At 35.7% G+C, this 17,709-nt stretch overlaps 1 protein-coding gene across 5 annotated transcripts in view; it reads right to left on the bottom strand.

The window, feature by feature from the left end:
* Positions 1-17,709, bottom strand: part of CHRM2 (cholinergic receptor muscarinic 2) — a 155,417-nt gene that overhangs the window by 74,406 nt on the left and 63,302 nt on the right. For 3 of the 5 annotated variants that reach the window (XM_017876515.1, XM_017876514.1, XM_017876511.1), the window contains one exon: positions 1,586-1,656. The exons of the other annotated variants lie outside the window; for them this stretch is intronic. The gene's annotated coding sequence lies outside the window, so the exon portion shown is untranslated. The remainder of the gene's footprint in view (positions 1-1,585; positions 1,657-17,709) is intronic. 5 annotated transcript variants of the gene reach the window in all.

Below are 17,709 nucleotides of genomic sequence, written 5' to 3'. Positions count from 1 at the left end.
GGGGCCTATCATGGGGAGGGGGGAGGAGGGAGGGATTGCATTGGGGAGTTATACATGATATAAATGATGAATTGATGGGTGCTGACGAGTTGATGGGTGCAGCACACCAACATGGCATAAGTATACATATGTAACAAACCTGCACGTTATGCACATGTACCCTAGAACTTAAAGTATAATAAAAAAAAAAAAAAAAATTAAGCTACTTATCTCTATATTTTGGAGTTATTAATGAAGATTAAGTAATTTATCTGTAGTGTATTAAATATTAGTTTCTGATTCCTTTTCCTTCTGTATTACAGGCCTCTTTGCAATAAGCCACTCAGAAAAAAAGGCCATCTATCCAAGGACACAGCCTAGTGTCTTTGTGTGACTAGCACAGATACATCTTTGGTCTGCTGTTCTAGATAGGTAATAACATCTTGCTGTTTGTTCTTGATGTCCTTCTATCACGCCCCCTTCATTCCACCTTGATTGCCTTCCATAGCTGCACTCCCTTCCCTTCTTGTTCTGAAATGTCTATGGATCCCCTGTGAACTGACTTGATGCTACTTTGCATTCCCAAGTATGCTTCTCTCCCAGATGATCAACAGGATACTGCTCACTGCCTCACTCCCTGTTCACCAGAGGAGCTATGGTGAAAGAAAGGACTCATTTCTTTTTTATTATTCAAGCTATTTCCTCTTAAGCAAATAAAACCAACTTGACATTCATGACTATTTAATCCTGCCTCCTCTGCCACATAGCCAATCCATGGTCACCCAGTCACTTTCACAACATTTTGGCTCTGGACTCAGGATATTCTTCCACACTTCCGATTCCACTAAGAGCATGGTTGACTTAAATGTCCACACAGTTGACCCATGAAATGTCCTAAACTAAGATTTTCGTGACCTCTTCAACTTTATTTGCCCTCACTTCTACTCATTTTCAGTGATCCACTCCCATTGGCGCAAGTTTGGTCTACTTATTATAAATCAGAATTATTCTATCCTTGAAATCTTAAACTTTAATATTGTACTTTATGACTTCAATTTAGTTTTCCAGCTCACCAACTTTCTTTCTTCCAATATATCAACCACTGTAGAAAGACCCCATAATAGGCCCTCTATTTATCTTCCAGTTAATAATGTTTCTCTTAACTGCATTTTCTCATTTTCATGTCTATCTAGATGATAGTTACTCCATAGTCCATTACTTTATGCATTGGTGGATTTGGACCACTGGCTCTTTGCTGTTGTATAGAATCTGTCCTGTGAACAGAACCATTCTAGATACTCCAGCAGCAGAGTTAACTATTGCCTACTGCTGCATAAAACACTCCAGCCATAAGGACTGGAACCACAATGAAGAGAGATCCTAGCCCCACCAGAAGTAATCTCTCCCTCCAAATTTCCTCAATAGCCATTTCAAACCTTCATTGCCATTCTCAAATTTCCCCAATTCTCGCAATTGTCTCTTGTCTCATGTATTATTAGGAATTGAGGCTATTAAGAGTTTAGTTACCCATCCTTGCCAACTATTGACTTATCTCCAGTTGTACCCAAGATTTTCTCCTGACTCTGTGGAAGTCAGCCTCACTTACCTTCATTGAATGTCACTACCAGGTTCCAGCAACGCTAGCCTTCTCAAGGTCTTTAATCTCTATTTTTTGATCTGTAAATTATAAACATTAATAATAATGTTAGGAGTAATCACTGTCTTTAAAGAAGCATGCTTCTTGCAGAAATCCAAGACAGGAAGAATTTCTAGCAGGTTAATAGATGCACAACATAAAGAAGCCTCCTGGGCAGATGGCCAAACCAGCAATGTTGAAAGAGCTCTAATAAGCTTTCCAAGGAAAGATCGTGCTGTTAGTCAGATTGATAAAATCCATAATAATTACTTGACTACATGTCTACATTAACCTTTGTCATCAAAGTAGAAAAACCTAAATACCTCAATTGTCAATTACTGTATTGTTTTCCTTCAATTTAACATTTTATTTGTAACATTATTTCTATCCTTCTAATATTCCCCATCCCTAGATATTAAGACAATGAGAAAGCTTAAGGAAAAAAAGGCATACATATTTTTTTTCTAGATCAAATATCTGTCTTTTAATGTTTTCCTTTCTCTGCTACTTTCCCACATAAAATAAAATGAAAAAAAATAAAAAGAAAAGAAAAACAAACAAACAAACCATGACCATTTTCACAATGTCCCAAACTATTTGCTGGATTTGGACACAGGATCTGCCAAATCTTTCCTTAATCTGCTGAGATGGTGAAGGTTTAGTTGACGTTATCACTGAAGATGCGAAGTGAAAACTACTTGGCTAACATAAAATGGAGGATTTTATTTGGACAAATATTTCAAAAGAATGAATCCAGTGACTAAACCTTTTGCTCCCGTGGGCATACCATCTACCTGGGAAAGTAACTGCAATAATTCTTCTGATTACCATTCCCCAGGTCTGTAACTGAAGACCTAGAAGCTGACAGTGACCCAAAAGGGCCCTACAGAGTCAGAAAGTGGCCTTTGAGATCCTTTTCTTCCTTCTTGGAGAAAAATTCTTCCATCTTAAGTATTTCCATACCTACCTGCCTTTAATTTGGAGACAGATCATTATGTGAATATTTTTAAATTATGATGCCTCTGTAGATTCAAGTGATTTACAAATGTATTTACAAATGAGTAACATTATTCTACTTGTAGGAAGTTTAAATAGAAAGAAACACAGAAAATACAGGTATTAAGCTAAAGTATACATTCTGTATTGGGAGTGTATTAAAATAGAACCAAAAAAACCCCACAAAACAAAATATGAATTTTTCCCACTGGACTTTCAGTCACAAGAAATCTATGAAAATGGGTACAGTTCATTGAGATACAAATGAACATATGATGGAAATAAAATTACACTTTTCTGAAATATAGCAATAGCACGAGTGAAGTCTTTTAGATTGTAAAATGTTGAGGGAAAAGCTCTGTCATGTTTTATGTATCATTGTATCTCCTGCTACTCGGCAGAGTGCCTCATTGGTAGGCATTCAATAAATGCCTTGCAAATTGATACACAAATAATTTAATATAATTTTATCAGCTCATATAACCTATTTGGATACTGTTTCCAACATCAAACACCTTGAAGTTAGAATTTCTGATAATATATTCAAATACTTTAGGGTCATACAATACTTTACATTTTCAGAGCATTTTTAACTTAATTTACAGGATAATCCTGAGATAGATTGTTATTCCCTTTTGCCAGCTGCAGCAATTGAATCTAAGAAGAATTGAATGATTTGCATGATGTGAATTTAGCTAGGAGCAAAGCTGGGACAAGAGTGTCTGCCTGGCAGTTCCTAGTCTGGTTCTCTTTCCATTTCAATATACTGATATTTTTCAATCTACATAGCATAAAAATGTTATATAGAATTTGCCTCTCCTCTCACAAAGAATAAGAGTGTCTGCTTTATCAAGTAGTGCAGATTAACTGAGATTAAGTAAGATAGGAAGTGCTTAGTGTTTATCCAGGCACACAGTAAGTGCCCAGTAAATGATTGTTGAAATGTAATATGTTAATATTAGCACAAATAAAGAAATATGTCTTAAAAATTGAGGTGAGAATGCCTCCTGGAAGATTTTTCATGCTATATATGACTGAACCAAAGAAGAACCCACATAGCCAAAGTAAGAGTCAGCAAAAAGAACAAATCTGGACACATTATATTACCCAACTTCAAATTATACTACAAGGCTATAGTTACCAAAACAGCATGGTACTAGTATAAAAACAGGCCAATGGAACAAAATAGAGAACCCAGAAATAAAGTCAAATACTTACGGTCAACTGATCTTCAATAAAGCAACAAAAACATAAAGTGGGGAAAGGACACCCTATTCAATAAATGGTGCTGGGATAACTGGCAAGCCACACGTGGAAGAATGAAACTGGATCCTCATCTCTCACCTTATACTAAAAGCAACTCAAGATGGATCAAAGACTTAAATCTAAGATCTGAAATCATAAAAATTATAGAAGATAATGTTGGAAAAGCCCTTCTAGACATTGACTTAGGCAAAACCTTCATGAACAAGAACCCAAAAGCAAATGCAACAGAAACAAAGATAAATAGATGGGACTTAATTAAACTGAAAAGCTTTGGCATGGCAAAAGAAACAATCAGTTAAGTAAACAGACAACCCACAGAGGGGGAGAAAATCTTTGCAATCTGTGCATCTGAAAAAGGACTAATATCCAGAATCCATAAAGAACTGAAATCAACAAGAAAACTAACAAACAAACAATCCCATCAAAAAATGGGCTAAGGAAAAGATACACAAATGGCAAAAAACATATGGGAAAATGCTCAACATCACTAATTATCAAGGAAATGCAAATCAAAATGATAATGCAATACCACCTTACTCCTGCAAGAGTGTCCATAATCAAAAAATTTAAAAAACAGATGTTGGTTTGGATGTGGTGAAAAGAAAACTACACTGCTGGTAGGAATGTAAACTATTAGGTTGATGCAAAAGCAGTTGTGGTTTTTGCCATTAAAAGTGTTAACAAAAACTTCAGTTGCTTTTGCACCAACCTATTAGTACAACCACTATGGAAAACAATGTGGAGATTCCTTAAAGAACTAAAAGTAGAACTACCATTTGATCCAGTAATCCCACACCTGGGTGTCAACCCAGAGGGAAGAAAATCATTTTATGAAAAAGATGCTTGCCACGAAATGTTTATAGCAGCACAATTTGCAATCGCAAAAATATGGAACCAGCCCAAATGCTCATCAATCAACCAGTGGATAAAGAAACTGTGATTATATATATATACACACACACACACACACACACACATACACGGAATATGACTCAGCCATCAATTGGAACAAAATAATGGTATTTGCAGCAACCTGGATAGAATTGGAGACCATTATTCTAAGTGAAATAAGAATGAAAAAAACAAACATTGTATGTTCTCACTCATAAGTGGGAGCTAAGCTATGAGGATGCAAAGGCATAAGAATAATACAATGGATTTTGGGGACTTGGGGGAAAGGATGGGAGAGGGTGAGGAATAAAAGACTACTCACTGGGTACAGTGTATACTGCTTGGGTGTTGGGTGCATCAAAATCTCAGAAATCACCACTAAAGAAATTATTCGTGTAACCAAACAAGTTCCCCAAATGACCTGTTCCCCCAAAACCTATTGAAATAAAAAAATGAAAGGCAACTCAGAAGGTCATTTTGGTCCTATTAGTGCAACTGTGGTCAATAAATACACATTCACATATCAGAGAGTCCTATCTGCCACAGAGTTGTGAACAATCTTTCAATTTGTGTCTGCATTAGTGTCTTAATGGGTCCAGATATGCCTTGTTGTATACATGGGCAGGAGGTATCTATATGTATTAAACTCTCTGAAAGAAGTCGATTGGCCAGTGTTTTGCTTGTTATTTATAAATATGCACATTCCCTTCTTTTGAGGCATTGATTTTGAGATACTTTGTGTTCTCCATAAGTGAGCTATGGACCATTAGAACATTCTCCTGTTGAATTTCTGAGATAGTCACTGATACTCTTATCAATTTGAAACATGATCCGGGCTTGAAAGACTTGTGAGTTCCTGTTCCCATTTTCTGGTCTTTGGAAGAAGTTCTTTTACTCTTTTCCTAAACTGCTCTCAGAATATAATACCAAATTGAATAATCACTGATTCTGGAACAGTCTTTTGATCAATGAAGTATTAGCTTGGCGACTGTTACAAGCATAATAGGAACACCATGTATCATAGATGCATAATTTAACATAATTGTATAACTCATATTATAATGCAAAGGGTCTTAGGCTGCATTAGTAAAAGAAACAAAAAATGCTATTCCTGTGGCAGAAAGTTATGTTCCTGTTATCCTGTTTGTTTCCAACGTTTTTGGGGAAAACAACAGTTGTAAGCTACGTTGTTTCCACCGGAGCTTAAAGGCAAAGCAGGAAGCCATACAATATCAGAAATAGTTAAAGGCACAGAATAAAAAGAGCACATGAGAAGAGATAACATGTCTAGGAGGTGATAGATTTATTCAGTTCAGCTCCAGAGACATTACTGAGACAACCTCTCTAATGATTGGATGTCACCAGGAGGCAGATGACAGCTAAAAATGAGCAAGAATTCTGATGATGGTTGTGCTCCCATAATGAGATGGGCTGCACTGCAAAGTATCCAAAGAAAGGCCAAATGGCTGACTGTTATTTGAGCTGAAGACAGAGCCCCAGTGTGAGCTGGGCTAGTTGACCTCTAAGTTCCCTTCCAACCCTCGGAAGCTATGATTAAAATGGAAATGTGAGTCCATATGCAATTCCTAGCACCGAGTGAAGACGCTGACAGTAAGTGGTTAGACAATAATATGAAGGACAAAGAAAAATTTTGAAGGGAAAAGAAAAGAGAGAAGAAAAGAACTAAATAAAAAAAAAATTCTCTTGTGCATTGTCTGTGGCCGCCCCAGTGACTGTCTAGAAACCAGCAAAGCATGAGAAAAATCAAAGAGGATAAAGAGATTTGGGAAAACTAAATTATTTCTCTGCATTCCTCTTCGCCACAGAAGATGATGAGAAAGCGGCCTGCCCTGGGGTTATTCTTCCCGGACAGTGAAGGTGAGCCTCTGTCAAGGAGTGATGTGTCAAATGAAAGGGCAAAGGGACAAGAGGAGAACTAAAAATGCCGTACATCACAGAGAAAGGATGCAAGCACTCAAAGAATGAGAGAACGGCACTCTGGGCCTCCTAACAAAAATGTGTTTTATCTTTCAAAATAGGCACTCTAAAAATTGAGTCCCGCAGGGGTGCCCTTCTTGTGATTGGGTTTTAGTAATAGAATGAACACTGGTCCTTGGGAACAGGTGGCCAGAAGCACTTCCTAAGGGAAGGAGGAGGGTGAGCTTCTGGAAGCTGCCAGGACACAAAATCTTGCTTTCTCCAGTACATAAAGAAGTTAAGAAAACACTTGCTGTGGTTTGCTTGACTGAGGGTCTTTTCTTGGAGCTTCACAGCTGCTGCAAAGGTTGGGGACCTTCAGAGAAATGACAGTAGTTCCCAATGAAAGAAAAACAACAGACCTCAAATATTGCATTTTTCATGTCTTTATTCTATTCTGTTAATGTGCAAAGGCCTACACTGGATGTTCGACAGTAAGACTGCTACAAAGAATAGCAGGACTCCTTGTACCCCACTTCCTCTTGAGGTGTGTCTGTAACTCTAATGGCTGAGCAGGTGTTTTCAGTTCATTATTTTCATAAAACCTCAGAAGCATCTGAAAGATAGAAAGTTCCTGTTGAGGCCTAGGAAACAGAAACTCAGAGAGGTGTACTTACTAGCCCCAGGTCATATAAGTAGAATTGGACAGAGCCAAAGTGTTGAAACTGAACTGTCTAACTCCAGACCCTACAATTGTCCCACTAACTTATGAACCACATCCTGGCAATTCAGCAGAAGCATCCACTACCACAAGGATACCTCTTCTCCCTTACAATGGTATCAAAGTTAACAATGACAAATAATAAAAGAAAGGAAAAAACAAAACAAGCTCAGTGACAGTGATATTCTCAGGGGGCACTTCACTAGACTTTGCCTGTAGTTACATATATATGTTTCAGCAGATCAGTCCAGACATATTTACAGGTTCAAAGAAAAAATCAGCAACACACTAATAACAGTTCGGGAAAAGACAAGCCTCTCTCTCGGCTGCATGAAAGAAGCCCAGGTGGGGAGAACACCGAACCGTGCAGGACAACACACTTTGCTTCACTTCAGTTACTGTTGATTTGAATGTCTTGTTTATAGTAATGGTGTAGAGATCTAGCTATTCACCCATGTTCTTCTCTTAACTGGCTATAGGTTCTTGATAAATCATGTGACGTTTTAGAACTTTATTTTCTCATTTGATATTGATGGGATGGGACTGTACTATGTCCGAGGCACCTTTTGGTTCTAAAAGTAATGACTCTGGATTTTGGTTGCAACCAGATCATGAAAGATTTTGCATGCCAAGTTAAGGTATCTGGACTTTATCCTGCATACCATGGAAGAAGCACTGAAGAGTTTTAAGCTAGAGGCTGATACAACAGCGGTAGTATTTTTGGAAAATTAATCTCATAACAGGATGCAGGATGAATTGTACTAAGAAAAGCTTAGTGGTATGAAGTTCAGATAAGAGGTTAATGCAGTAAATCCAGGCCTCAGCAGATAAGGGGATGAACTAGGACCCTGTTCTAGAATCTTTATGTAGGACCATATTATTAGCTGGGCAAGGTCAAACCCCTGTTGCACTTGACAGTCCTTCAAATGTTAGGAGACAGTATGCTTTTACTTGGTCACTGCTCTTCCAAGATAAACGTCCCCAATTGTGACAGCTGATCCTCAAATAAGTATTACTTAATGGGTAAAGGTATTTCAAAGCCAAGAAAACACCTATGCTTAATTGGTTGTGTTATATAACCTATCTAATTTACAGTTTCTTCATATGCAAAAGGAAAATAATAGTACGTAACTCCAAGAATTTTTGAAAGGATTAAATACAAATGCTTTAGTTCATGATTTGGAGCTTAATCAATGTTCAATAAATAGCAATATGTTATTATTTTTATGCATCCTACTTACCTTGTCTGTTACTATTTCAGGTTGAAAGTGCTTTTTCTTAGTTTGTGATTCAGAATTAATAGTGACAATTGTACTGGCAACTGACTTTGAGCCAGGTCTCATTTTGAGCATTTGGCTATGCTCTTAAGTCTCAATAACTCAGTAAGTTATGCACTACTATTAACTCCATTCTACAGTCGAAGACACAAGGTACGAGATGATTGAGTAACTTTCCAAAGTCACACAACTGTAAGACAATCACAAAACCCGTATTTAGCAGGCAAGCAAATTCCAGAGTCTACGTCTTTAACCACTACAGAAGGCTTCCTCTCTGATCTGTCAATGCGAGTATACTGTACTGCTTCAAATACAGGCAGCTGTCGAAGATTGTATCCATGGCTTTATAGCATCTGAATCACATCACTGATATATCAATTTTACTGTTGCATGAAGTGATTCTTTCACATAAGCTGCTATATCCTTTTCTTGTTTAGTTTGTTGTTTGAAACTTAGTAGATAATGTACTTATTAACTTAAATACCACTTAGTTTTGGCTCATTATTTAAACCTACTGATGTTGCTTACACTTATGATTCTAAATTTTAAAACTGTCCTGTTCAGGTCTTCTCATCCACAAATATATTGCTTTTTATTAGTATTTCCTCAGAATCATTAGGAAATGTATTACAAAGCTAAAGAACCTAGTACAGAATAAAATCATAACTAGTAAGCTGTTCCTAAGCTAAAATTATTATACAATAGTATTCACTGGATATAATTGTTTAACTGGCAATGAATTTATATAGATAAATCCTCTTGCATTTCACAATATTTAATTTTCACTACAAGCATATTTTCTCCTGTGAAGTTTCATCAAATGTCCATTTTTATATACTGAAATATGTGCTTTATTCTTTCCACTCTATTAGTTATGTGACTTTTCCTTAATTTATTTAATTTTCATAAAGCTCTGTCTCTTTACTTGAAAAACAGAGTAAGTCCTGCTATACTTACTTTAATTATTTTTTGTTAAAGCCAAATTAAAGAACATCTAAAATTATTAACTTGACATCCCAACCCAGAATCTTATTTTAAAGAGGAAAATGTAATAACATTTGCATAGAATGCTAACATATAAAAAGTCCTTTTGTGTATTTTCTTAAATTATTTACTCTTTGCAACAACCCATTAGTTGGGCAGAGTAAATAATATTATCCTTACTTTGCAAAAAAAGAAACACTGATGCTTAAGAGGTCAATTTCCCAAATCGCGAAAGGGGCACTAGAACTTGAGCTCAAGTCTGTTTATCTCAAGTACATTTTACTGTTGTTAAAACCAGTAAAGCCTTGAATGAAATTTCAAGTTAAATAGCTCCACACCTATGTAAGCCTAGGAAAGGAGACATTTAATAGTAATTATTTCTCAAACAAAACAAGACTACTTCTCTTAGAGGGAAAAGAGGTGATTGATATTATCTTGGAAGAAGCATCTGTGGCAGTTTCCCTTCTGCTACTGCTTCCTCATGGGGACAAGTAGGTTGATGTCTGCATGGCCCAGTGGAACAGAAATTAGCAGATAATTTCTGAATGAAGTTGTGAAAGGAGACTAGCAAAGGCTTCCTACACTAAAGGAATCTCTAGTTATCCTGCCTCTTAGAATTGCAATTATGTAAGTGTTCAATGGTTGCACAAGAACTCTTCTTTTAAAAGTCATTAGCTAAAGATTCAGTAACACAGGTACCCTGAATGAGAAGTAACTTGCTGTGCGATGGACTCTTCTAGAATAATGGGCAGAGATAGTGTTCGGATCCTGACAAGAAGAGGAGACAAGTGCCAGGTCATGTAACTTTATCTCCCCTAGCTGACCAATTCCCAACTCCAGAAATGTCTGCCCTCTCTCATACACCATTAAGTTCAGTAATTCAGTTACTTTCAGAGTCCTGTCTGTGCCAGTGTGCTTGCGCTTGCTATCAGCAAGCCATCAGGCTTCATTTCTCTTTTTTTTCTGATACAAACCCTCAATTAGGACCAACCACAGGAGACTCTTTTCCACTAACTCATGCAAAAAATGTCATCATGGACTGTGTGCTTGGTGGTGAAAGAAAATTTGAGTTCTATTTCCCCTTTCTAAGTGATATGTAATGGTCATGTCCAGTGTCAGAAGTGTGGAAATCTCAAGATTTGATTCTCTATTTTTTCAAATCTATCGCATATATTTATGTCAATCACAAGAAAATTCTTTATATTTCTCCAGTTGGATAAGTGCACAAGGCTTATTTTCTCATCAACATACTTGAAAACCTAATTATACTAAACCAGATGTTGTGTTTAACACCAGTAGATGTGACAAGTAGTCGGTTTTTTACAGTGACACAAATATCAATTCAAACTGCTCTGACTCTACACTGGGAGCTGGATTCTAATGTGATCACAGTCATTGCTTCGTATCTTATTTTTAGTTTATTAAATAAAAAAGGGCGATCAAGCATTGAATGTGCTATAATATACTGAATCTACATGCAATATAGATCTGAGAAAAACAATTAATATTCAAAAAAATTGAGGAAAAAATAATTTCTATGTTAGGATCATTAAATTCTGAAATTAATTATTACATTTAGTTTTACTTCTTGTTTAAATATAAGAATTAGAGTGAGTAAAAAGGAATTTTTGTCAGAGCCCAAATTCTCTCTAACTTTGGATGTTATTCTAACTGTCCTGAACCTGTGTGTTTAAGTCACCAGGGAGGATAATTTCATTTATGTGGCTGTTGAAAGCTGTGTCATTCTTTTTGTAGATCCCTGAGTAAATCAGAAAATTATTGAAAACCACCTATTTTATTCCAGTCAAAGTCTCTGTCTTTGGGGCTAGAGACACTCAGATATATTAGTATTCAGAATGTAATGAAGTACAATGTACTCCTAGTTTAAATCACTTTGCTTATAAGAAACTCTATTCATGTCGACTAGTTTGATAAAAATGGTTTGATCTTAAGATTTGAAGGCATGGATGACCTTGGTCTGTCTGAAATGGAGCAGATTACAGGAAAACACTAACACAAAGTCTCCAGCTATATCGAGACACCTTAATTTAGAGTCTTTTCAACTTGGGAAGAAAGCAAGCAGAAACATAGAAGGATAGTACGGAAGAAAATTCTAAATGTATTATTAGAACCTATTAAAATGTTGAAAATATTTGAAAATTATAATTGATTTTGTTTCTGATTACAAAGTAGCACAAGGTAATTGTAGAAAATTTAGAAAATTGGGAGAAGCAAAACAAAGAAAATGATACTTGCACTTAAGGTCTGTATTACTTTAGCTCTCTATTTCTAAGCATATATAAAACTCAGACACAGACATGTACATGCACACAGACTCAAACATGCAGTTGGGTCTTAAATAATTTATCTATGACTGATCTGTAATCTGCTGTGATGGATTTATAGTTTGAATTATGTCATTCATTTTAAGACAATTTTTACAATAGTCATTTAACGGACCAATTACGTATCTATTAGTCATCTATTCTATCTAGCTACAGTACAATGTGTTGTGATATTTATAGTTTTTACCCTTTGTTCCTGAATATGAGAAATTCAGAGATCAAGGGGAATTTAAAATATTCCTTTTGCTCCATGTGTCTTGATTTGAGTATTTATATATTTTAATCTGAAGTATATCAGAGGCAAAGGCTTTATCCAGACCACTAACATTAGCAGTTAACCACTTGCTTGATGTTAGGAGAGAACATGGCATTGGAAAACTACATTATTTCATGCATGTTGGTGTTTCAGACAATTATTTTTTATGTTGTACTAGAGTGATGATGAAAATACCGCCCCACCCAAACATAAACTTGAATCTTAAAAATAAATCTTGACAAGAGTTCCAAATGAGGTAATCAGTGTGAAGCTGCAATATACATTTAAATTAAACACCACTTTCCCAAAGGTACAGGAAGGGTTGTATCATTGGTAAGGCAGTGACAATGGGAGGAACTGTAGTGTATTTTTAATGTAAGTATCACTGAGAGTTAATGGTAGAGGCTCTGACTTTGGTGTAAGTTTGTTCTGTTTTCTTAGGAAAGAAAAGGTTTCTAGAGGACTAAGGTTTAGGTGAAAAGGAAATGAGTTGTTCCCAGTTCTAATCTAGACAAGTCTCTCATATTCTCAGAGGATAGGAACACTTCTATGAATACCTGTACCAATTCTAATGGAGTAATAATCCTTTTAAATAAAAATAACAATAGATGTTATGAGTTTAAAGAAGTCTCCCTGCCTCCAATGTAATTTAACTCAATAAAAGTAAGAGAATTGCAGAGTGGGGCCACTTAATCAAACAGTATGTTCCAAAACAGCTGCCAATGGAAACAGCTGCTCCCAGAGAGGACAAATTCAAGTTGAAGACAATTTGTAAATCTCAGTTCCTGTTGTTGAACTCTTTACTCTTGTTTAAACTTCATCATTAGATTTTCAGTTGTCTAGTTGTACCTACCATTTTAATGAAATCCAGCTAGATTTCAAATGATCGTCTAATCTACTGTTTTGCCTTGAGGTACTATGTACTCACCCAAATTCTGGTACCTTATGTCACCCCAACCTTACCTGACTTCTTTCATAATTGATGCTGCATGCTTTATATAAGAAAATAATTTTCCATATATGCACAGGTATGTTTCTGAGGCCTCTATTTTATTCTTTTCACCAATGTGTTTACCCCTTCACAGGAGTACAGTGCATTAATTAATATAACTTCATGATGAGTCTTAATATATGGTAGAGCAAAAATCTGCAATTTCCCGGTCCTTTATTCTTATATTTAAATTTTAGACTTTGTTTTATTTCTTTTTATTTTATTTTATTTTTTATCTTTTCTTATTTTATTATTATTATACTTTAAGTTCTAGGGTACATGTGCACAACGTGCAGGTTTGTTACATATGTATACTTGTGCCATGTTGGTGTGCTGCACCCATCAACTCGTCAGCACCCATCAACTCGTTAGCACCCATCAACTCGTCATTTACATCAGGTATAACTCCCAATGCAAACCCTCGCCCTTCCCCCCTCCCCATGATAGGCCCCAGTGTGTGATGTTCCCCTTCCCGAGTCCAAGTGATCTCATTGTTCAGTTCCCACCTATGAGTGAGAACATGCGGTGTTTGGTTTTCTGTTCTTGCGATAGTTTGCTGAGAATGATGGTTTCCAGCTGCATCCATGTCCCTACAAAGGACACGAACTCATCCTTTTTTATGGCTGCATAGTATTCCTTGGTGTATATGTGCCACATTTTCTTAATCCAGACTTTGTTTTATTTCAATCAGAATTGCACTGAATCTAAAGTACAACTAAAAGACAATTCATATCTTTAAAATACCATTTCCTTAACCTAGAATGCATCCTAATTTCCATTTATTTAGGTCTTCATTAATGCATCTTACACTTTTATAATTTTTCCTATTTATGTCTTGCATATTTACTATTTATAGTTTATTGATAATCTTTTATAAGATAACAAATAATGTCCTCTTTGTAATTTTTTTTTTTTTTGGTTATTTGTAGGGCATAGAATGGCAATTTTCTGTTCATATATTAATCTTTTGCTTAGCCAGCTTGCAAAACTCTTCTATTATTTTAATATTTTCTGGAGATTGTATTTGGTTTTCCATTATACAAAATTATATTGTTTATAAATAATGAGAGTTTAACTTATTCTTTTCCAAACCCTATCCTTCCAATATGTTTTTGGGGAGCTTTGGGAAAATGGTAGAATTAGATTTTTTGAATAGGAAATATTTGGACTTATTTGGCCAGAAAGGAATATTGTTTAAAATAGCTAGCAAAACGTCCAAGAGGGAGTTCTAAAAGACAAATAAGTGAATTTGGACTTTATTCGAATTAGGAAGTACTAAAACCATTATTCTTAGCAAACTATCACAAGAAGAGAAAACCAAACACCGCATGTTCTCACTCATAGGTGGGAACTGAACAATGAGATCACTTGGACTCGGGAAGGGGAACATCACACACCGGGGCCTATCATGGGGAGGGGGGAGGGGGGAGGGATTGCATTGGGAGTTATACCTGATATAAATGATGAATTGATGGGTGCTGACGAGTTGATGGGTGCAGCACACCAACATGGTACAAGTATACATATGTAACAAACCTGCACGTTATGCATGTGTACCCTAGAACTTAAAATATAATTTTAAAAAAAAGTTTTGAAAGACGATTAGATGCTGGAAGAGTTATTTGGAGTATAGGACTAATTAAAGAGAGAAAGACTACAGAGGCTGGCTAGAAAATAATTTTAGTCATCAAGGCAATAAGTGATAATGGCATGGCATGAAGTATCTCTGTGGACATGAGAATAAAAGATAGAAAACAGATGTTAGGTACTATCCAGGAAGAGACTGACTTACCACAGTGTTCAGGAGAAGGAAGAACAAGAGAGGGAAGAATCTAAAAGGACTTCAAATTTAATGTTTGGTGACTAGAAAAATAATGGTATTGACAGAGAAATATAAAAATCCATAGGAGAAATTGCTTGGGGCTTTGGTTTCCTGACTTATTTGCAATTTTTTAAAATTAAGGCCATCCTATTCACAAACCATCAAAAACCATCCTAGTCACTTGCTTAAATATCTACAGCTCATTGATTTCTTAGTTTAATCACAGAGCCATACAATTGTCTCCATGGTCAATGTCAGAACATTTTTTACCATCTTCTGAAAAAACAAAACCAAATAAAAACAGAACAAAAATCTCATACTCATTAGCAGTTACTTGCAATTTTCCCAAACTCACAAACCCTGCTCAACCACCACTCTACTTTCCATCGTTGTAGATTTACCTATTCTGGAATTCAGTATAAATATAATTATATGGTGTGTTTTCCTTGGTGATGGACTTCTTTCACCTAGAACACTGTTGTCAAGAATTATCTCATATATCAGTGCTGTAGTCTTTTTTATTGGTGAATAATATTCCATTTTATGGAAGTATCACATTTTGTTTATATATTCATCAGTCAATAAAAATCTGGGTTATTTCCACTTTTTGACTATTATAAAGAATATTGCTGTGAACATTCATTTACAAACATTTTATAGAAGTATATTTTCATTTTACTAGAAGGGGAATTGTTGAGTCATGTTGGTGACTCTATATTTAAATTTTTGAAGAAATATCAAAATGTTTTCCAAAGTGGCTGCAACTTTATTCAGTCTTATCAACAATATATAATGGTTCAATTTTCTCCACATCCTTGACAACACTTGATATTATCTTTTTGATTATAGCTCTCCTGGTGTGTATGAAATAATATCTCAGTGTGATTTTCATTTATATTTTCCTAATGGCAAATGATGCTGATAATCATTGTTGCTTATAATTACTCAAATATGCTTAATAACCATTTCTTTATCTCCTTTGGAGAAATGTCTGTTCAGATCATTTGCCCATCTTTTAATTGGATTACTTTTCTTTAGTAAGTTGTATGAGTTTCTTTAGAAGTTGTGAGATACAACTTCCTTGAAAGATATATGATTTGCAAATATTTCTGTCCATTCAGTGACTGTCCAACTTATTTTGCAGTAAAAATTGTTCTTAATTTTGTAGGAGACCAATTTATCTATTTAAAAAAATCTATCTATTCATTTATTTGTTTTTGAGACAGAGTCTTGCTGTCACCCAGGCTGGAGTGCAGTGGCACAATCTGGGCTCACTGCAACCTCTGCCTCCCAGGTTTAAGTGATTCTCCTGCCTCAGCCTCCTGAGTAGCTGGGACTACAGGTACACACCACTATGTCCAGCTAATTTTGGTAATTTTAGTATAGTCCAGGTTCCGCCGTATTGACCAGGCTGGTCTTGAACTCCTGACCTCAAGTGATCTACCTACCTTGGCCTCCCAAAGTGCTGGGATTATGGGTGTGAATCACCATGCCCAGCCTAAAAATCTTTTTAAATGTCATATCCAATAAATCATAGACTAACTCAAGGTCAAGAAAAAGTACTACCCTGTTTTCCTCTTCTTTAATGTAATTTTAACTCTCATATTTATATCTATGATCTGATCCATTTTAGTTTGTTTTAATGTATAATGTAAGGTAGTTGTGTGAATTTATTATTTTGCATGTGAATATCCAACTCTTGTGGCACATTTGTTGAGAAGATTATTCTTTCCCCAGTGAATTATGATGATATCTTTGTCAAAATCACTTAACCATAAATGTAAGGTTTTTTTCTGTCTGCCTAGAAAGGTTGGGTAGGGTACTTTCCATTTCTGTTTTGTCAAAGATGTGATATAGGATTGATATAAAGTCTTCTTTTAAGCATTTAATAGAATTCACCAGTGAGGCCATTTTGGTCCTCATTTGAGCTTTATGAGGGAAGTTTTTAAATTACTAATTCACTCTCTTTACTATGTCTATTTCCATTTTGTTTCCTCCTTCGTCGGGTTCATTAGCTTGTGTCTTTCTAAGATTTTGTCCATTTTACTTATGTAACCTAACTGGTTGACAAACAGTTGTGCACTGTATTCCCTTATAGTCCTTTTTATTTCTGTAATATCCATAATGTAAATTGAGTCAGATTATTATTTTTGTTTTTATTATTTTATCATTATCCTACCAAATACAACCTACACGGATCACTAGTAAATAAAATAGGTACAGAAAGAGTTTTCCAAAAATCTCAGAGGTTTGGCCCCCTTGTCCTCTGTGCTGATTTCAGAGGCAACCTTAATTCAAACCCACGACTACACAGAACATAAGTGAAAGTTCCTTGTGTTGCACAAAGCATTATACATTTGTTTATCTCTGATCAATCTACTGAATTTTAGGTGTATTCTGGATATTCTTGTTTGGGAAACTGGATATCTGGATTCAATGTGTATTTTTCAGTCACCTCTCTGGAAGTTAAAATTGAAGCAATAAATTAAGGAGTTAAGAAGAGAAATGCAGTCTTCAAAGGAACAGATCAGGGAGGCAAGTCTGGACAGTGTATAGCAGGTCAGCAAAGCCAAAGGAGAGTAATATACAGGAGTGTCCAGGAGTGGACAACGTCATAGAGATAATGCT

Source organism: Rhinopithecus bieti, unplaced genomic scaffold, assembly GCF_001698545.2.
Source record: "Rhinopithecus bieti isolate Rb0 unplaced genomic scaffold, ASM169854v2 scaffold_8307, whole genome shotgun sequence".
NCBI classification, from domain to species: domain Eukaryota; kingdom Metazoa; phylum Chordata; class Mammalia; order Primates; family Cercopithecidae; genus Rhinopithecus; species Rhinopithecus bieti.
Note: the sequence above shows the minus strand (reverse complement) of the source record. Positions and strands in the feature narration are given on the sequence as shown.